The following is a 23,135-nucleotide window of genomic DNA, read 5'->3' on the forward strand; positions in this document are numbered from 1 at the left end:
TTGACCATACAACAGTGTGTGAGCACTGATTTTCCCAGTGACCTTCAGAAATGGGCATAAACCCTTGGTGTACAAGACTTTGCCCTTCTCTTAGGGGAGGTCAACAGCATATTTGCTTCTCAGATTCTAATTTTCTGTAGTATTAGAAAAGAGTTTTGCACTTAAAAGAATACAGATAAAGGTTTAAGATAAACAATTTCTGAAAAGTAAGTCATAAGCCTTCTGTGGCCAGAGGATCCTCTGAGGCTGTTTTTGGCCATCATGCCACCCTACTCACTTCAAATTGAAGACCACCTTCAGTTGGAAGGTGATAATGAAGATATAAGTTTCAGAGTGAGAACTTTGAAAATCCCTCTTTCGGCTCATTATGAAAGCTCCCTGATGCATAATTCAGGTACCAGGTCAGAATCTCTCAATAAACCCCAAGAAAATCTGGGAGCACTATACCTTCTGATATAAAAAAGAAAGAGATCTAGTGAAATGTGAAAATGATGTAGGGGGTGCTAATGAGAGGAAGTAAAGTCCATGGGTTACCACATTGATGGGCACCAAATAGTTATGTGTTTTCCCCAAAATAGAATATCTGTGTCTCAGGGGTAAGGAAAATAAGTTATATGAAATACCTAAACAACATATTTAGAAGTATAAATTTCTTGGGGAATAGAGCATATTAATAGTGCATTTCCTTTTTTATTGTTTACTTACTTTTTTATTTTGGAAAAAAGTAAATATACCCAGAATAATAATAAAATATATAAAAATCAATTTTTATTTATAAAACAATAGAAATTATATTTAGATTATTTAATCTTTTGATTAATCTAGGCTATATTGTTGTTACACTTCATTTGGAGCCAAGGACTCAGGCAAAAACTTTAGAGTCTGTTCATGTCTAATGGAGACCACTTCCATTCAATAAATTATTTTAATTACCTCAACCTTAACATTTTACAAGTCAATATTCTCTTTCCACATTAACTTATGTGATTCCACAGTGTAAAAGAAATTTTTGTAATGTGCTCATTTTAGGTAGTGTTTATACAAGACTTTCAGACCAACTATTTGATGGATTCTAAGTCATGAAAGTGGTGGATCCATCATTCAACCGAGGTAATGAATTTCTATGAAACTGATCATATGACATTAGTTTAACTGTGTAGGAGTATCAGCCCCAACAGAGACAATCTAGCTCCCAGTTAGAAAGCAAAAAAAAAAAAAAAAAAAAAAAAGTTTTATCTGATTCAGCCTTGCTTGGCAAACTTGACTTCCAATTACAGTGACTACTGACAAACACAGCCTTCTGGCATCAGTGTGTAAAGTATAAGAAAAGTGTTACTAGATAGATCTTGATTCAAATCTCAGATCAATCTCTTCCCAGCTGCGTGATTAAAGCACTTGAATTATTTTTCTCACCTGTGAATTGACATTGAAAAATATCAGTTGCTGAGCACTGTTATAAAATTGAATGTTATACATGTATAAAAACTTGGCTCCTTTGGAGCATATGCAAATGATATCTATACTTTCTCACTTTTTCCTTTGGACCACTTAATTTTCTTTATTCTTCATTCATTTATTTCTTCAAGATACCCACAAAACACTCATCAGGACACAAATTTTCTTGACTCTTGTGTTCCTCTATTAGAGCATATATAACCTGCTTTGTGTTTTATTTGTCCAAACCTCCTACTAAATTATGAGCTTCTCATCAGTGAGAAAGGTCTCTCATATCCAGCCCTTAGAACTTACCTGGGCATAGGGTGAAGACCCTCTGCAAATCACCACTGCCCTGTGAATGTTTCTAAAGCACAGCTTAATTTTGTGAATGTCTTGTTAAGAATAGAACATACTCAATATATTTACTCCCTGACTATCAAACAAAGGTTTAGTTCCTAAATTGGACAATAGATAAATGGATGCATTTCATCATCTATCTCCAATAAATCTTTTCATTTGGCCCCCTCCAATTACCCAGAATCCAGGTAGTTGGAGCACTGTTACATACTCATGAATATATTTCTTTTGCTTTTGTACCTTTAAGACCACTTTCCCCACCTCTTAGTTAGTTCTTCACTAACAAGCTATTATCCAAACTCAAGCTATTCTATAAAACCATTTCTAGAGCTTACCACCATCATGACCCTGTTGGAGATGAAACAAGCAGGGGCCAAACAGGAGGCCTAATGGGATGGTCATCACTGGGTCCAGAAAAGGAAAGCAAAATTTGGAGTGAGGGCTGCAAGATGTGTGACTTTCTTCTGATTGGTTGGTGGTGAGGTAACAGGGTGGTGCTCCAGGAATCTTGTGCTCAGCCTGAAGTTACCATCTCCACTAGAGTGGGGGTCCCAGTTCTGCAGAAGGGTTCAAAGACATTGTTATGCATATCCCTTGGGGAGGAATCAGAACCCTGCCCCAAGGCTGCACCACCATTTGACTGCTCCTCCCTTGTCTCTGCATCCCCTCCCTTCTCTGATTAGCAACTGTTTGAATCTGCCCTTTGGAACTCAGAGAAGGTCAAGGAGACTGAATGAAGTGTGTTCCATTTTATTAACCTGTTCATACAAGAAGCAATCTCATCCATCTCTGGATTTTATTTTGCTTACCTGTCTGTATTAGTTATCAGTTATTGCATAACAGGTAACCCCAAATTTTAGCAGCTTAAAAAAAGCATTCATTAATTCACATAGATTCTGAGCATCCGGAATCCTCTGGTGGCTTGGCTTAGGGGTTCGGGGATAAGGTATCTCTTTACATTGCTGTATAGGTGTCAACTAGGGCTGCAGTCATCTGAAGAAATGGAATTTCACTTCCCAGCATAAAGTTGTAAAGTCCAAGATGCAGGGATACTGACAACCATCTTGGAGGCTGACTACCATCTTTCTCATGGTCCTTATGCCTTTATTCTTCTTTTTTAAATTAAAGTACAGTTGATTTGCAATATTATATTAGTTTCAGGTGTACAACACAGTGAGTCAATATTTTACCGAATATACCCCATTTAAAGTTACTATAAAATATTGACTATGTTCCCAGTGTTGTACAATATATCCTTATAGTGTATTTATTTTATACATAGTAATTTGTACCTCTTAGTCCTCTACCACTATCTTGTCCCTCTCCCCATGCCTATCCTTACTGGTAATGACTAGTTTGTTCTCTATATCTGTGAGTCTGTGACTAATTTGTTATTTTCATTTGTTTGTTTTATTTTTATATTCCATATGTAAATGAAAACATACAGTATTTGTCTTACTCTGTCTGATTTATTTCACTTAGCATAATCCTTCCAGGTTCATCCATGTTGTCACAAATGGCAAAATTTCATTCCTTTTATGGCTGTGTAATATTCTATGGTGTGAGCTGTTTCTTGTTTATTGAGGTAGGCCTTCACTGCTAAAAATTTCCTTCTTGGAATTGCTTTTGCTGTGTCTTATATATTTTGGAAAACTTTGATTTTACTTCCACTTGTCTTGAGGTATTTTCTCATTTCTTCTTTTATTTTTTACTGACCCATACATTTTTTGTAGCATGCTGTTTAGTCTTCACATGTTTGTGTTTTCCCTTTTTCTTTCCTGTAATTAATTTTTAGTTTCAACTATTATGGTGAGAAAAAATTCTTGATATAATTCTTAAATTTGTTGAGACTTGTTTTGTAGCCTAGCATGTGATCTCTCCTGGAGAACATTCCATGTGCATTTGAAAATAATGTGTATTATGCTGGTTTTGGTTGGAATGTCCTATAGATATATATTAAGTCTGACTGGTCTAATGTGTCATTCAAGACCACTGTTTGCTGATTGATTCACTGTCTGTATGATCTGTTTGCTGATGTATTTAGGGTGTTAAAATTCCATAATACTATTGTATTATTGTCAGTTTTACCCTTTATGTCTGTTAATAATCACTTTATGTATTCAGGTTTTCCTATATTAGATGCATGTATGTTAACAAATGTTATACTTTTTCTTATATTAATCCCTTTATCATTATAAAAACTTTCTTTGTCTTTTGTTATGGACTTTGTTTGAAGTTCACTTTGTCTGATATGTGTTTCTGCTCTAGGTTTCTTTTTATTTTCATTTGCATGGGATATCTCTTTCCATCCCCTTACTTTTAGTCTGTGGGTGTCCTTAGCCCTGAAGTGATTCTCTTGCAGGCAGCATATTGAAGGGTCTGTTTCTTGAGGTTTTGTTTTGTTTTTTATCCAAACAGCCACCCTATGTCTTTCTATCAGAGCATTTAGTCCATTGAAATCTAAAGTAATTATTGATTGGTATATACTTATTGCAAGTTTGTTACTTGTTTTCTGGTTGTTTTTGTAGTTATCTTTTCTTCTGTTGTTTGTTTCTTTTATCTTTTCACTGCTGTTTGATGGTTTTCTTTAGTGTTATGACACTGTTCTTTTTTCTCTAGTTTTTGTGTAACTATTTTAGGTTTTTGATTTGTGGTTATCATGGGGTTTATATATGTTGACCTATAACTGTATCTACTTGTTTTAAATTAAAAGCCATTTAGATTCACACACATTTTAGATCTACATTTTTTACTCCCCTCCCCCATGTTTTGTGGTTTTTATGTCATTACTTATATCTTCATCATATCCCTTAACTATTTATTTTAGTTATGGTTGATTTTACAATTTTTGTCTTTTAATCTCTGTGCTATCTTGTTAAAGTGGTTGATCCACAGCTGTTGCAATACATTTGCCTTTACTAGTGGGATTTTTAAATTTCCTGTAAATTCTTACTTCTTGTTGTAGCCTCTTCTTTTCCACTTACAGAAGACCCATTAACAATTCTTATAAGGTTGGTTTAGTATTGATGTTCTCTTAGTTTTTGGTGGCTGAGAAGGTCTTTAACTCTCCTTCAATTCTGAATGATATCCTTGTAGGGTAGAGTATTCTAGGTTGTAGGTTTTCCTTTTCAGCACTTTAAATATATCATGCCACTCTCTTCTGGCCTGCAAAGTTTCTGCAGGAAAATTCACTGATAGCCTCATGGGGGTTTCTTTGCATGTGACTCTTTGTTTTTCTCATGCTGCCATTAAAATTCTCTCTTAAACTTTAGTCATTTGAACTGTGATATGTCTTAATGTGCATGTCTTGTTTCATCTTATTTGGGACTCTCTGTGCTTCCTGTACCTGGAAATCTGTTTCCTTCCTCCACTTCAGGAATTTTTCAGTCATAATTATATCAGATTTATTTTCTACCCTTTTTTCTCTCTTTTCTCATTCTGAGAATCCTATAATGTGAATGCATATATGTTATGTTGTCCCAGCAATCCCTTAAATTATCCTCAACTTTAAAAAATTTGTTTTTCTTTTTGCTGTTCTGTTTGTGTAATTTCCATTATTTCATATTACTTATGCATGCTTCTGTATCACCTAGTCTGCTGTTAATTCCTTCTAGTGTATTTTCATTTCTGTTATTGTATTATTCAGCTCTGACTTGTTCTTTTTTTATATTTTCTAGTTTTCTATTAAAATTTTCACTGTGTTCATCTATTTTTTCCCAAGTTCAGTTATCGTTCTTATGACTAATGCTTTGAACTCTAACTGGCAAATTATTTATCTCTATCACTTTAGGGTGTTTTCTTGTTCTTTCATTTGAAACATATCCCTCTGTCTTCTCATTTTTTGAAAATCTATGTCTCTATGAAATTAGATGAAACAGTTACCTTTCCCAGTCTTGAAGGAGTATTTGTATGGGAGCATCCCTGTGCAATCTGTGTGCCCAGTGTCTTTGGTGGGAGAGCTAGATCTGAAGTAAGCACAGCCTGCATCTTCCCCTGGACTGTGCTAGCAGCTACCACCTTGGCGAGTTGTAGGGTTTGAGATGGTGGAGCTAGGGACAGAGCCACGTGTGAGCCAGGGCTTTTCCTATGTTCCACAACAGTCACGACCCTATCAGGGGTTGGGGCAGGGCTCAAGGTGCTGGAGCAAAAACTCTGAGGGTCAAGTCCAAGCTGGGTCCATTGTCTCTTAGTGTCTGCATTCCCTTGGCAATGGCACATCTGTCTCAGTGGAGAGCAGTGCCATAGCAAGAAGGGCTAGAGCAGGCACCTGGTGCAGGCTGAGTGCACACTGAGACAGTCACATCAAGCCAGTCAGAGCCCTAGGCAGCTCCCAATCTGCCACTTCCACATACCCACTGGCAATGGCCACCCTCATCCAGTCCAGTAGCAGGGTCAGGCCCAAGTCAGCTCTCTTCTTACTAAGTGTGCACACTCTAATTGGCACCAGTACCATTCCCTACTTCAGAGTGTACTGGAGCAAGGAGGGCTTGAGCAGGAGCCTGGTGTGGGCTGGGGGCTTGCTGGGGTTTTCGTGAGAAACCAGCCACAAACCCAGGCAGTTTTCATTCTATTTCCACTGCCTTGTACCTGGGAGTAAGCAAGCATGTGCATGCTCTTTACAAGTGGAGTCTAGGTTTCTTATAAGTCCTGCTGTGAGTCCCACTGGTTTTCAAACAAATTAAGGGGACTTGTTTTCCTGGTGTTGGACACCAAATCTGGGTTGCCTAATATGTAGCTTGAATGTTTCATTCACCAGGGATCATCCCCAATCTTTTGATAAACCCCTCCTTTTCTTTGTCCCCCTCCATGGGTGCAGGTTCTGACTTGATTGTTTCTCTACCCTTCCTACTCAATTCTGTGTGAAACTTTCTTTACAGCCTTAATTGTAGAACCTTCTGTCAATCTCTAGTTTGTTTCAGTGAGAATTGTTCCACATGTAGCTGTATTTTTTATGTGTTCATTGGGGGAAGTGAGCTCAGGATCCTCCTACTCTGGCATCTTGATCTCCCTCCCCCTTCATTCTTTATATTTGCACTATAATTATTTCTCTTTCCATGTAAAATCCTTGATAATTTAAAACTCTTTTTTCATTTATTTCTCCCTTTACATTTAATAGTGTCAGGAATGGTGAGAATAAATGCTTATTGAATTAATTGAATTAAAACAATTCTTTATGAAACTAAATAAAACCTTCTAACTTCTCAGATCAGGTCACTAGAATGTACTCATTTTTAAGTAGAAATTTAAAAAGCACTACATTAAATCGTTGTTTTGAAAAAACTGCAGAGATTTTCTGATAAGTTCACAAGGAGATTTGGGAGTGGGGGGTGGGGAAAGCATTACCATAACATTAAAACCAGACAAAACTATTGCAATAAAATAAAACTGCAGATTAATATCCCTCATGAGCATAAATGCAAAAATCCTCAATAAAGAGTTAGCAAGCTGAATCAGTGTATTAAAAAATTGTAAACCCCAATCAAGTGGTATAACCTAGGTATGCAAGCCTCATTTAAAATTAAAAAAAAAAAAATCAACTACAGTAATCTATCACATCAACTGCCTAAAGAAGAAAAATCACATGATCATGTCAATAGATGCAGCAAAAGCATTTCACAAAATCCAACGTCCATTTGTGACAAAAACTTTTAGTAAACTAGGAAAAAGGGAAACTTTCTCAACTTGATAAAGACTATGGATGAAAAAACCTATAGCTAACATCCTACTTGATGGTGAGAAACTGGAAGCTTTCTCAGTAAGATTAGGTACAAGGCAAGGATGTCCCCTCTCACTATGGCTTTTCAGTATCATACGTGAAGTCCTAGCTAATGTAATATGACAAGAAAATAAAATGTATACAGATTGGGAAGAAAGAAATAAAAACATATTTCTTTGTAGTTTATATGCTTATCAATGTAGAAAAACTGAAAGAACAAAAAGTCTGTAATTAATACATGATAATATCAATAGTGCAGTTTATGAGGTTAGTATACAAAAGTCAATCACTTTTCTATATACCAGCAGTAAACACATGGAAATTTGAAATTGAAAATACAATATTATTTATATTAGTAACTGAAGAGATGAAATATGTAGGTATAAATCTAACAACATATAAAGGTCTATACAAGAAAAACTCCAAAATGATGAACAAAATTAAAAATAAATAAATAAATTGAGAGATATTCCATGTTCAATTATAGGAAGCCTCAATATAGTTAAGATGTCAGTTCTTTCCAATTTGACCTATAGATTCAATGTAAGTCCAACCAAAATCCCAGGAAGTTATTTTGTGGAAATCAACAAAATATACATAAAGTTTATATGGAGTTTCAAAGACCCAGAATAGCCAAAACAACATTGAAGGAGAAGAATAAAGTTGGAGGACTGACATTATCTGTCTTAATTTAGTATAAAGCTAAAATAATAAGACAGGATGTCATTGCAAAAAGAATAGACAAATAAATCAATGAACCAAAATAAAAAGCCCAGAAATAGACTCACTTAACTATACACAACTGATCTTTGAAAATAGAAGAAAGACAATACAGTGGAGCAAATGGATCAAAATAAAGGTGCCAATTTAAGTTAAGTATTTCTTGCTGTAAAATTACCAGGTATAAATGAAATTCTCCATTCTTTTATCAAAACACTTACCAGCCACTTATATTCAAAGCACAAGCATATTGGAGAGCAGATGCAAAAAAAAAAGTGTATTTTACACAAGTTGTTCATTTAATTTAAGGTCACAAATTTTTAAGGTCAATTAAATTATACTGATGTATAGGTGAAGGTTGTGCACAGGCATGCTTACATCTTTGTCTATGGATTTCTGTTTTCAGTTTTCATAGGGCTATTTTCCTGTTGATTATTAGTTCATTTGTTTTTCTAAGAAGTTCCTGAAGATAATTCTGATTTTTTACTTTTTCCATCCCTCCACAGGATCTAATTCAATATTCATTGCATAAACTATGTTTTACAATTATTTGGGGGAAAAATAATGGAATTTAGTCAAATAACTTGTATGGCTATGTTGGACATATTACCTATCTTCTCTGGGTTGCAATTCCCTGAATTTTAAAACAAGCATACAGATTTTTATTACAGGAATACCTCGTTTTATTGTGTTTCTTAAAAATTAAAGGTTTGTGCAACAGCAAGCCTATTGGCACCATTTTTCCAACAACATTTGCTTACTTCATGTCTCTGTATCACATTTTGGTAATTCTCCCAATATATCAAATCCTCCACAAGCAAAAAGATTATGACATGTTGAAGGTTTAGATGATATTTAACATTCTTTAGCAATAAAGTATTTTGAATTAAGGTACACACACTGTATTTTTAGACATACTGCCATTTCACACTTAATATAATATAATATAATCATAACTTTCATATGCACTGGAAAACCAAAAAAATTGTGTGACTCAATATGATATTTGCTTTATTGCAGTAGCCTTGAACCAAACCAGAAATAACCCCAAGTTATGCCTGTATATTCCATTATGTTATTGAAATAATAAATGTATAGATTCATCTAACTTTTTGAGCTGTAAATTCCTAGCGTGAGGCCTTGCTTCATATGGCAAGTTTGTAATGTTTACTGAACCCAAATTGCTGATTATGTTTCTTTGCTTGTTTATTTAAAAAACTAAAATATTATATACTAAGACTCAGCTATAATATATATTTAAAGAATATTCCCAAGGAACTTACTAAGGTAAATGTTTTCTTACTTTTAGCCATCTTTATCATATTCATATGTTCTAATCAGGTAACATATAACTTTAAAGTTCTTACAGTTTGATTTTGGTAACTTCTAACAGCATTTTTTTCTCCCAGACCCCTATTCTGATTCTCTCTCTACTTTCCATTTCTGCCCGTTTCAGCCAAAATGTTAAGTAGTAATTAAGGTAATCATTGGTAGAAACTTAGGACAAGGGTTCCTTCCTTGACCAAATTTTAGTCAGACTCCTGTGAGTCCTCTTTACAACCAGGTCTTGTCCTCAGCCCAGTCTTGGCTTGCCTTTAGCAAGAAGGCTTTTAGGCCCATTTAGCAAGGAACCCCCTTCCCTTGATTTCTAACCAAGTTGCTTGTAGTAACTTTCCATCTGCTTACTCCCTCACTTTGCTTGTTGGCTCTAATTGTTAGCTGTTTTTTCTATATTTAGAATTGAGGTTTTTTTATATGCTTAAGTCTCTCTCCCCTATTGCAGTGGCTTGAACAAAATCTGTCTTACCATTTTAACAAGTGTCTGTTGCAAATTTTTTCTTCTATACTTATAGAAAATGTAAAAATGCTAGCACTTTCTTGAAGAGCTTTTGGAAAGAAACTTCTAGAGTCAAAGACTATATTGTTAAACTGGATTCTGTGTAGCCCTACTCAGAATCCATTATTCACATTATTAAAGTATTCAAGGGGAGAAAACAGTCATGGAAGATTTTGTCCTGTCCCAAGATGTTGTGACATCTTGGAATTTTGGGGGTGTAAGACAGACCCTCAGGAGAAGAAAGAGCATTCAATTTGGGGGGAAAATATAATTCAAAACAAAATCTTCTCCCAATCCAGAAAACCTCTACAAAGGTAGAAGACAAATAAAACATTTTTATTACTGAATAAACATTAAACCATACTGTGATAAGGCACATTTTGTGGGTAAGCAATCTGCTAAAGAGTTTTCAAACAGAGAAATAAATCTCACTCTTAATAAATAAGTGGATAAAATCCATTCAATAAATGAGGTAGTTTTTAAAATTTGAAGTCAGATGACACCTGAAATTAGGCTAATCTCCTCCCAGGAAACTGGGAAATAGAGCCATACTTTCTTTGATGACTACTTTTCAAAGATATGGCTCTCAGGTCTTTGAAGAAACATTCTTGAGTTTTGAGATTGGTGAGAACCTTATTTGACCCATTAAAAAGATTTGCATACATTTGAAAAGACCCGAGAAGGAAATTCTGAAAAAAAAAAGAGGGGAGTGGCAGTCTTTCCTCTTATTTTCAACAGGTAGAAATAAGCCTCCTATTTTCAATTTGCACTTGCCCTTACACAGTGCCGTAAAACCCTAAACATTATAGCCTGTATTCGATGTAGAACTCCAAAGTAGCAATTGCATTTCCTCAAGACAACAAACAAAAAAAGGTCATTAATGAATAATACTAGTAAAGTAATAATAATTGCAATTATTTATTAAATTTACTACACCTTAGGAAATTTAGTAACTATTATACAAAATATTATCTCATTATCTATACCTCTCAATAGCATTGACTTTGCTAAGCAAACACAGTCTCTGATTATTGGCTTAAATGTTCTTGTTCCTCCTAGCTACATACCATTTGTCAAAATATTGTGATGTGTGTGTGTGTGTGTGTGTATAAGGGAGATCATGATAAGGGTGTGAGAACGCATTTTTTCCGCCAGATATAAATTTTACATTTGCTCTGAAGAACACATCTTGTTAGATCAGGTCTTGAAAGAAACCTTCTAAAATAAAACATGAGGGCTTCCCTGGTGGCGCAGTGGTTGAGAATCTGCCTGCCAATGCAGGGGACACGGGTTCGAGCCCTGGTCTGGGAAGATCCCACATGGCGCGGAGCAACTAGGCCCGTGAGCCACAACTACTGAGCCTGCGCTTCTGGAGACTGTGCTCCGCAACAAGAGAGGCCGCGAGAGTGAGAGGCCCACAATGAAGAGTGGCCCCCACTTGCCACAACTAGAGAAAGCCCTTGCACAGAAACGAAGACCCAATACAGCCATAAATAAATAAATTAATTAATTAATTAAAAAATAAAATAAAACATGAGTCCAACCCATTTATTTTAATAAAATGGATGTTGTTCTTTTTCCCATATGGTAATATTTCATCTTTAAAATATTTTCGCATAAAACAATCCTATTCTAAATAATTTTAGGTTGAAAAATCAAAGCAAACCAAGTTTCTTTTCTATTGTAGAAAATCTCCTGGTAAAATAGTAATAAACATAAGCATTCAAGTGAATAAACTAATGATCCACATGACTGTTAAGAAAACTTATAATTAATTGGATTTTATACTCACTCATGATAAATCCCTGGAGTTCTGCAGGCAGTGACCAAAGACACTTTTGCTTTTATCGTGCAAGATAATGGGATTACCGGCTAGTCTAAATCTTTAATCTTTGTTGATAAAGTGAGATGAATACTCAGGAAATACAGTAGATGGGCTTAAATTGCCAAAAGAGAAAGAGAGAGGAAAAGCCTGAAGTGTTAGATTGTCTATCAGGGAAACAGAATTAACTGTAAGCACATTTGCATAGCTGAAGGGAATTTCTAGCCATGGTTGCAAGGTATAATTTTAAAGTTGGTTGTCTAATGCAAATAATTGACATTATAATGAGCAAACTAATTTGTGTTCTTTCATTTCTACCCCTTTGACTGGAATAAGCTGTATTGATGTTTTTTGTTTGTTTGTGTTTTGTCCATCCACACACATTAATTTATTTATAAATAAAGAAAGAAAATAATTTATTTGATTTTTTAATGACAGAAATAAACATGTTCCTTCTATTTTGATTTATATTATTTTTCTTTAGTGTTATGTTTTGTTTTCCACTTCAAACTGTGTATATTTAACAATTAGATTTGCTAAAGGATAGCTTCAAGCAAGTGACTTGTTTTTTGAGTTGACTAAAACATTGTGTGTTCTTAATAACTGTATTTTATCATGCTTGATAAATTATTTTTCAAACAATTGATGACTAGCATAAAACATGTGATTCTACATCAAAAGAAGTTTAGCTTTTTATGACATCAACTTGAAAAAAAAACATTAAAATTTATCCATTTGAAAGAGTAAAATAGGCCCACCTAAAATAGACGACAAAACTGAGTTTTGAGTATTGACTTAACCTAAAACAAAAATTAAAAAAAATAAAAAATTCTGCGATGCAGACATTATTTTTATTTTAAAGTTCATAAATCTCAGGCTCAGAAAGGTAAGCTACTTTGCCCAAGCTCATACAGCTAGTAAGTGGTGGAGCCAAGAATGCAAGCTCTTAACTCCTGTGATCATTGTTTCTGAAATCCCCCCTTCCCCCAAATATTGCCTCTGACACCTTATTGGTATACAGCATCTATGAAACTTACATGTGATCTTATTTGTAAGGGTGTGTTTCTACATATGGTAAACAACAAATTTTGTTTGTTGATAAACCTGAGTGTCACAAAGGTACAGGTCACATACACCTACAGAGTTACATAAGTAAATATGTATCAACAGACATTTCTAAGTCATATATCATCAGAGTTTTCAATAGTGACACAGAGTTTTAGTGTAACCACATCTCCAAAATTTAAAAGAAAATTTTTGAGCATAGGATTCTGCACTTGGCCAAATTATTAATCTTAAAGATTATTAAATATATTTTCAAAGTCCTAAGATATCAAAAATATGTATACCAATCTTTACTTAAAAAGCTATTAGAAATGATGCTTTAACAAAACAAGAAAGTACATTTTAAAAATAGTAGATATGGGATTTAGAAAATGAAGGATCCTGCATAGCAGAGTGGTGAAGGGAAATCCCAGGATGAACATGTATGATGTCTAGAGAACCGTTGGCCCAGTGAGAGAAAGAGGATAGTGAGATACTGTGTGTGGACTAAGAAAACTGCCTGCCATATCAATAAACAAAGGATGTTGCAGCCATCAGCCACTACAGCTGCCCTCTATGGTGAGCCCTGAGGGAGCTCAGGATGGAAACATCAAGCCATCAGACACTGTAGCCACCTCGGAGCGTGTGACCTAAGGAGACTCAGGATGAGAAGCACAGGATGTTGGCCCAAGATAGCTGAGGTGCATATCAAGGGAATGATTTCAATGACTGCAGACTCTTGCATCTTCCCATACAGAGGAAAATCACTAAATTCCTTAACTTGAGATGTCTGATTTTCTTTGATTAACAGTAATCATTTGATGTTCCTACTACCTGGTCTTTGTTGCAAAACTCCTATATATCCTGACTTCTCCTTACCTCTTTAGCGCAGTATCTCAGAGCTATCAGAGGTGCTGTGTCCTCAGTTTTGTCCACTGAATAAAACATAGCTCTCAACTTTTAGGCTGTGCTTTTTTTTTTTCACTTGACATGTGTAAAAGAGCCTAAAAGATTAACTAATGGAACTAATAGATTATTTTGGTGTTTGAGCATCTGGAAAAAGTGTATAGAATTTGAAAAGTCTAGCATAGTTTTGAGAGAAAAAAACAACCAACCACAAAAACAGTGACAGATACTGATAAAACTAATCAAATAAAATTTAAAAATTGGTGTTTATTAGTGCCAAAAAATATTAGACATGTGCATCAGAAAACAAAGTTTACTAACAGAATTATTGACTAAGCCATTATATATGTTATATATAAATCATAAAGCATAAAACATGAAGATTTAACAAAAATTATTGGCATGTAGCAATATTGGGAAAATGGCAAATATAGATGGTTCTAGCTGAGATATAAACCCTCAAGTACCATATGAAGTGGCATCTAACATTGTTAAACCAAGAAATAGCCTAATTTGTTAAATATATTATTTAGCTACATGAGGATATATGCCTGAAAATAGGATTTATTTTTGAATGTGATTACCTTTGGGGAGGAAGACTATGGAATGGGGAGGGCTTGGGCAAAGGATCCCCCCTTTCATTGTGAAACATATTAGTCCTATTTGATTTTTAATCTTAAATATGCAATTCTTCATAAATTAAATTTAGCAGGGGGAAAAAATAAAAACAATTATGGTTAGCACATTACCCATACTAGTGGCTTCTCCCTTTACACCCAATGCCTGCAGATGTGTCTTTTATGTTCCCAATAAGAGACATATCTTCGAGTGCAAGGGTACAGATGAACTTCAGTTCACTAGCCTGATCGAGTTTCATAAGATAGAAATGCAGGGCTGGCATTTTGTCTATCTCACATATATGCCAAGGCCAGTCTTACATTTGTTTCCCACCTGGTAAATTCCTGGTTGACAAAATTTGCATATGCATTTCAAGTTAACTTAAAATGATACAGGATTTATATTTTTATTGGTATTCTCCAAAGCCAGATTGATAATCTGCCTAATTTTGAAAACAGCTCTTTTGCCCCTTTCATGTTTGCCCATTTCTGTTCCCCTCTAACCTTGAAGGAACCTAATTATAGGAATGAGATCACTAGGCAATTTAACCTAACTCCTGACTTATGCTCTCCTGAACGCACACCATGCCTTGTCTAACACGTTGATTCCTTTCCCAGATAAAAAAGAGGGAAGACTAGCTCTCTACCCCCACCAGCCCCCTAAGCAAACCTGCAGGCAGATCACTCAGGCAAGATAACATCTGAAGAGAGAACCAGCCAGCCTGCATGCAATGGAGGACACAGAACCCAACCTCCTTTCTTGATGATTCACTGAGATTCTTCCCCCCCATTTTTCCCTTTAAAAACTGTCATGGCTGAGCAGAATCTTTGGAGCTGGTCTCTGGGCAGGAGTCCACCATCTCCCCAGATTGCTGGCTTTTCTGATTAAACCACTTTTCTTTTCTACTGCTACTTGCCTCTCAAATTATTGGCTTCGGAGCAGTGGGCAGCCGAACCTGAGTTCGGTTCCAATTTGATTCAATCGGTCTTGAGAGAATGATAAAGAGAAGGTAAGACAGGCATGATACAGATCTTTTCCATCTATTTCCTTCTTTAGTCATCATCAGAAAATGTCTTTATGATCTCTTCACTAGAAGTTTCAGCTTCTTCCAGAGCCTGAGTCCTGCACCACTGAACAAGGCTGCCTGCCTCCATCTTCCTCCCCAAGTAGGAAGTCCAGGATCTAGGTTTTCTTTTTCTCATGCTTGAAGAAAAAATACGAAACTAAACAGCTGCTGCTGAGTTCGACTATGGGTTATTTTAAGGCTGTGTATCCCATCACACTAATACCACTACCTCATTTGATCTGGCAATTCAATCAAAATTTACTGGCTTATTTAAATTGTGTGTGTATGTGTCTGTGAGTGTGCTTTCCTAGGATAGCGATCTGACCTAGTGGCTATGCTAATTGGAAGACATCACTGGTGATCCATCCTCACCCATAACATGTTCTCATGTAGAGAGTCTTCCTCTTCCAAAATTTCATTTTATCCATTTGGGCTTCGACCTTGGAAACTGGGTCCTCTTCTGTTTATCTGTCCTTTGATAAAGGGGAGAAGCTTCAAAGCATCTCATTTTGCACATCATTGAAAAATATATCCAAAATAGACACTCATTAGTGTTTGGTATCCTTGTACACACTTTAATTAGTTCTAATTAGTCTCTCCACATAGATAAATATTAGAGAAAGGAAAATGGACATTTTAATTGGAGGGAGGTTACTTTCTAAAGACTCAGCAATCTCTATCTTTCCATGGAAGAGTTTTTAATTATAATCATTCATACTGTTTGTTTAAAGTAGACTCTAGAATTTGAAGCAAGTGTTCACAGAAAAGCTTAATTAGTTACAAAAGCTTTTTGTGTTATGTTTATTTTTCTTCAGAACACACACACATGCACACACGCGCACACACACTAGTTTGCCAGAAAGGAAAAATTTTAAACATTGTCATTTGACTCTTCTCAATCCATCTGTCAGCAAATCAGTTCAAACTCCTGCTGAAGGGCCTGGGGGAAACATCAACATCTGGTAGAACACCTGCACATATTGATAGGACACACACAGTATTCCACATTTGCAAGGATTTCGTATCACTAGGATGAGTTAAATTTGGGCCTTTTTTCCCAAAGCCTTTAATCTGACTCAGAAGAAACCTTATCCTGTGGTTAACAGTTGTGATGGCATAAGTTTTATTAAACAAATGGCAAGATTAAAAAGCTACAAGAATACCTAATAACAGAAAGATTTCCTATTTCCTAACAGCTGTCTCCAATGCAAAAGGACCTCAAATCCATTCCCAGTACTACAGGAAACACCTCTGGGGTTTTTGAAGTATATCAGCTCTGAAACTATGCAGGAAACATTTTTCAGGTGGACTCTAAAATATACTTTCTGCAAACATGGAAGGAGGAAGAATCCAGTGCATACATTTATTTCTCTAGAAATGCTCAGCATCTAAGTGTAGGTGCTCAGATCAGTCTCTATAAAATTTAACAAGGATAGCATTTATGCTTCATTTTGTACTTTGTAATTCTCTCCATAGCTGCTTTTGATACAAGCTCTAACAGATCCCCTAATTATTTCCTAATACATGCCAACCCCTCTCTAAGGCTCTCTCCTTGTCCCCCAAGTGCACCCTACATTCTAGTTACATTTTAACTACTTATATTTGTTGTCATTATTGTTTTATATCTGATTGAGGAAGACAATTTTTCAATACTTTGGATTGCCATCCTTTTCTGTCAAGTAACCTTGAATTATATTTATATTATTAAAATGCAGTTTGCTTTAAAAATAAACCAAAGACAGGAGAGAGGAAAGGAGATTAGGTTAGAAGTGGTGTTACTCTTTTAGCTTTTTTTCAGCCATTTATACCTGAGTCTGTATGTAACTGGTAGTAGCACTGATAACAAGGGACCCTAATTTAACAGAGTGGCATGTTCGGATAAACAATACAATACGTGTAGTAGAGGCTTTAAAAGCTATTGTCTTGTGTTTCTCATGCTTAGGACTGTTTTATATATTGTATTAGTTGAAACTAATAAAGTAAATTGGTGGTAGAACATATGCTCTGTGAGATATGTGAAGACAAGGAGGAGTCTGGGAGGATCCCATAATCTTATAACCATAAAGTGAAATGAGCCAAGAATGTAGTTATTATCGGATTATGGCAGATGCTATGGGTGTTCCACCCATATGTCTTCAGCCCCCCTCACTGTGTCCATGCATTCCAGCCTGAATTCTAATGACCAGCATCTGCATTTTTGTTGGAGGGTTTCTCTGAGTTTGCTGGAATTTGTTATACCTAAGTAAATGTCCTTCTGAGGGAAGCCCTTAAACAATGAATGACAGATGTGGAGAGGTAAATACTCGTGTCCTTTTGCCCCTTAGCAAGATGTGTATTCACATGATGTTCTAGTTTCTCTGTAGGATTAAGCTTCACCCCGAGTCGGAAGTCACCCATTTTTGCCCCTTTCTTCTTCCTGGAATCACTTTCTATCCTCTTTTGGTGTCTCTGCACTTTCTGAATAAACTCCACAATCTCTGCTCTTATTCCTGGGCAGAGCAAAGGGGCTCTGCTTCCAGAGGACAGGACAGAGTCCAGCAAGCCAGGAACTCTTGGTTGAAAATGGACCTAGAAAATATCTTATTAAGCCCATAAGATGGAAAATACTCTTTATACTAATGTTTATATGACGAAGAAGACTACAGAAAAAAGCAGGAGTTGGCATCATTAACTGAGGTTTGCCAACTTGAAGGTGAGGAGCTGGGTTTGTGTTTGAGAGAGTATAAGTCGAGAATTGGAAGTGTGGAGGACACGAGGGTGGACTTGAGAGATAGAAGACAAGCCCTGCAGAAAAGAAGCTGGGCTCAGGCTCCTGTGGGATTGGAATAAATAGATCAACCATGACCATGGCCCAATAGTAGGACACATGACAGTGGGTGAGAAGAGTTGGCTGTCAGAACAAGGAAGATAGATGCATAACCAAGCCTGGGAGAGCAGAAATCTCCTGAAATGACAAATGTCTGAGATGAGTGAGTAACATTAAACAATCATATCCATTTTGAGAAGAACTGGGGGCAGCAAAGGAGTAGAAACATTTTTTTTTCTGAAATAAGGATTTAGAATCTCAAAGATTCTTTAGGCAACTACAGGGAACTTGATGTGGCTTGAGGGTAGCCTATCAGTGGAGGAGTCACCAAGACATGCCACTGAAAAAGTGAAAAACTCTAAATCTTAAAGAGCCCTGTCCTAGCTGCGTAGACAAGAAATAAGAGGAAAGTACAGGAGGGAAAAAAACAGAGTCTCTGAAGAGTGACTTGGGAAGGAAATTGGTGGGGAGGCTAAGAAGAGTGGACGGTATGGGACAAAAAGAAATCTGTATTCATTCCCCACTATATCCTAGCGCTGATGCTGTGTTGATGATGTTTAAAAAAGGTATATTGCATCTTTTACACTTAATAGACTGAATTTGATTTGCATGGCTTGACTATTTCCTATGCTCTAAATGGCAAGGAAATGGTTGAATAAATCTGCTGTTTTAGCACCATCCAAACTTCAGAACTAGATTACCTGTTTTCCCTCTTTGTTCCCAGTCCTCTAAGATCAATATCATACTCATTGTTTGAGCACCTGCAGTCCATTGCTAGTCTAGTCTTTATGGGGTAAGCTCTTTAGTTCTCATATTTTGTATGCATTTATTTTATATCATGTATTTTACTTACTGCAAACCACCATAGGCATTCATGTAGCTATAAAAGTAATCACACTTAAAATAATAATAATTTTATACTGAGTCTCCTGAGTTGGTTGTTTTTCTGGTATGGAAGCGTTTCGGTAATGCTCTGTGACAGTTTTACCCATGAGATCTTCATGAAAACAAGATGTGAAGGTGTGTATTTATGAAGTCATACCATTGAACCTATGTTTAAGTAAATAAAGTACTGTTTTTTCTTCTAACGATAGCCTGCATTTTCCAAAATGACTAAAGACTGTGTTACATCCCCAATCCAATGGAATACTACACTGTGGATTGAGGACTGCTTTGCAATAGTAGGGATTCATATTCTAGAAGAAAAAAAAATTTCAATAGAGGTCTGGTTCTGCTATGTGGTTTTCCATGCTTTGGCTATACTCTTCTCAAAATATGATATATTATCTCATTGTTAAATGGTATAACAAGTGACCATGTCTTAACTGTAAAAGATGCCTAAAATGCTCAAATTTTTTACTTTCAATATCAGAAAGAGTGTCAGGTATGTCAGTGAGATAAGGTGACCTTCATAACTAAGATACTTATAACTGTAGCTATGCTGAGATGCCCTCAACTAAAGAGCACACTCTCACTCAAAGGTATGCCCCATTCCCAGGCAGACTGTAACCAATAATTGGTCTGTATGGGGTATAAATACATGTTCAAGCCACACCCTAATTTGGAACAATTTCTTAGTAGCCATCTCAGCTTCAAAAGTCACAGTGGGGTCAGCTGAAATGTTTGTTGTTACTGTATTGCAGACCAACTTCTACCTATCATGGCTCCATTACTCACCTATAGGTGATGACTCTGACAGCATTCTTCAACAAACTTTATTCATGATAATTTTCATCTCAGAGCAAGCTTGTCAGGGAGCCCAATATGAAAGAGATGGGAAAAAAAATAAGTGAGAGAGAGCTCTTGTTACGGAAAGCTCAGCCTCTCTGTGTACCGGTGCCAAATCAAATCTTGGAGACAGAGTTTTGAGTGAAGTAGCAAAAGATAGCTTTATTACTTTGCCACGCAAAGGGAGACACACCAGGCTCTGCCTCGAAAAACTATGTGTCCCAACCCAGGAGGATTTGATGAGGGGTTTTATAACAATGGTTCAAAGATGGGGTCTCTGACAAGATTAGGGGGTGAGAAGGACTTCCACTCCCTTAATCTCCTCTCAGGTGGTGTTCTCCTAATCTTGATGAGCTTTTCTGGTTCCTTTAATCTTGCTTCTGGTGGATTCTTGGCTGTTCCTCCCTTGATTAGCAACTGTTAGCAATCCACCCTTTGGAACTCAGGGAAGGTCACGAAGGCTGGAGTCTTGCCTACCAGAAATGGTGGACAAAAGGAGGGCTCTGTGCCCAGGCCCCACTTGGTTTCACTCTAAGATAGGTAACAAACAGTTCTACTGACTCTAATTAAATTCTTACAATAATTCTATACTATGAATGTCACTCCTTTTTGAAATAAGAATACAGAAAAGCATAGAATTTGAAAAATTTGGCCAAGATCACACAGCACAAATTTGTTAAATACTTCTTCTTCAACAACATCCTTCTTCCATTGTCCCATTAATCACAAATGTTTAATTTAAAAATTAAAATGTTAACTCTGAAAATTAATTTTTTCTTGTGATTCAGGTATATGATACTGTGATTTGTAAGAAATATATATTTGGTCATTCAGATGACCAAAATACATTTCTCATAAATATTTGGTCTTTGTACACAGTTCCTGAATCACAGCTCACCAAACCACTGGAATTTCAAGTGTTGAGAGTGAAAAAGGTATCTTTTGTTATTTGAATGAAGTGACTTTTGGAAAAAGCCTAAGTATGGGGGCTGATGGCCAGGGGAGCCATTCACCTGATTAGAGGGTTGGAATTTTCATTCCCAACCCCTGATCTCAGGGGAGGGAAGAGGGGCTGGAGGTAAATCAATTGCCAATGCCCAATGATTTAATCAGTTATGCCTATATACGAAGTTTCCATGAAAATTCAAAAGGAAATTGTTCAGAGAGCTTCCAGATTGGTGAACACGTGGAGGTGCTGGGAGAGTGGCCCACCTGGGGAGAGCATGGGAACTCGGAGCCCTTTCCCCACACCTTACCCTATGCATCTCTTCCATCTGGCATTTTCTGAGTTATATCCTTTTATAATAAACCAGTAATCTTGTAAGTAAAATGTGTGGTGCTCTGGCAAATTAATCAAACCTTTGATTTACAGCCATTTGGTTAGAAATACAGTACATGGACTTGCGACTAGTGTCTGAAGTCCAAGGAGGGGGTCGTGGGAAACCTCCAATCTATACCTGTTCGGTCAGAAGCACAGGTAATAACCTGAGCTTGCAACTGGTATCTGAAGTGAGTAGGGGGTGGGGTGGGGTGGCAGTCTTGTAGGATGGAAATTTTACCCTGTGAAACTGATGCTATTGAAACCAAACCAGGACCCTGTGGGGCTCCTGGGTACAAATACTTTCTGTGTTCCCTGTTTCTTATTCGTAGGCAATAGGCTTCATTCAGCCTCCTTGACCTTCCCTGAGTTTCAAAGGGCAGAATCAAATAATTGCTAATCAGAGAAGGGGGAGAATGCAAGGAGCAGTCAAGAAACAATAGTGCAGCCTTCAGACAGGGTCCTGGCTCCTCCTCAAGGAATATATTATACATAACAATGTCTTTGAGCTCTTCTGTAGGAAGTAAGGTCCCCACCCAGGTGGAGGATTGTAACTTCAGGCTGAGCACAAGACTCCCGGAGCACCACACTCTTTCCTCACCACCAACCAATCAGAGTTTCTCCAAAACTTCTTGGGAAGTTTGGGGTTTTTGAACACAAGCCACCTGTTCTCCTTGCTTGGTCCTGCAAAAAACATTTCTCTGCTCTAAACTCTGACATATTGGTTTATTTGGCCTCACTGTGCCTCGGGCATAGGAACTTGGGTTTGGTTACACTATCTCCAGATAGATTGTGTCAGAACTAAGTTGAATTGTAAGGCATCCAGCTGGTGCCTGAGAATTGCTTGATGCTGTGTGGGAAACTCCCTATCCCCTTGTCAAACTTTGGAATTGGTTCCACAACCAATTTAAGGTATCTGAATCATTTTGAATATTTTATGTTTTAGAATTAAATGACTAGTAAAATTTAAATGTAGTGGGGTTGTCATTATTTTATTTGGTGTTTATATTGATTTATCATTTTTTGTTTGTTTGTTTAATCAAACTTAGCTCTGTGGCTATTGTGCTATTGCAAGCTTCTATTAAGCAATGATAAATCTTCAGATCCCCATGATGAATGGCTGGTGTTCTCTACATTATTTGCTATTAAATCTTACCTTAGATTTTAACTGCTACTTCTCACTTTAATTTTGGAAAACATGATGGCAAATGCTGAAATTTAATCACTATCCTTATCACTCTAGGATCACATTTTTATTTCTTCTGAGCATTCCATTGAAGAGCCTAGGAGGCTACTCTATTTATTTAAACCTCTTTGGTTTAATGTTGCAAATTAGCATTGAGGAAATCTGAGAGGAAAGAAAAAATGTATATTCCTTAGAATGAAAGTCTACTTTTTTCCTGTTTGTGTTTTTTTTTTTTTAATTTCTAGATCCTATTGTTTTATTCCAGTGAGCATTAATTGCTACTTTTCTGCATTTATTTGGCACTTCAGTATTGAGCCAGGTACATTTATTTCATTAAAACATCTTGTAATAAACTTTACTGAAACATACAGCATTCCACAGTCTGAGGAAGTGGTAAGCAAGTTCATCCAAAAATTATGACTGAATTTTTGCTGTGCTATCTGGGATAAGTTAAGCAGTGTCTCTTGGTTGCAATTCTTCAACTACAGAAAGGGAGACTTGAGCATGATATCTAAATAACAAATCTTAATATTTAATCAATAACCACTTACTGAGATCCTACTATGTGTCAGAA

The 23,135-nt window shown here is 36.4% G+C and overlaps 1 pseudogene; it reads left to right on the forward strand.

Annotated features, from left to right (window-relative positions):
- Nucleotides 1-261: 261 nt before the first annotated feature.
- Nucleotides 262-23,135, forward strand: part of LOC114237832 (nicotinamide/nicotinic acid mononucleotide adenylyltransferase 1-like) — a 162,281-nt pseudogene continuing 139,407 nt past the window's right edge.

The sequence above is a fragment of the Balaenoptera acutorostrata genome, chromosome 8, assembly GCF_949987535.1.
Source record: "Balaenoptera acutorostrata chromosome 8, mBalAcu1.1, whole genome shotgun sequence".
In the NCBI taxonomy this organism is placed as follows: domain Eukaryota; kingdom Metazoa; phylum Chordata; class Mammalia; order Artiodactyla; family Balaenopteridae; genus Balaenoptera; species Balaenoptera acutorostrata.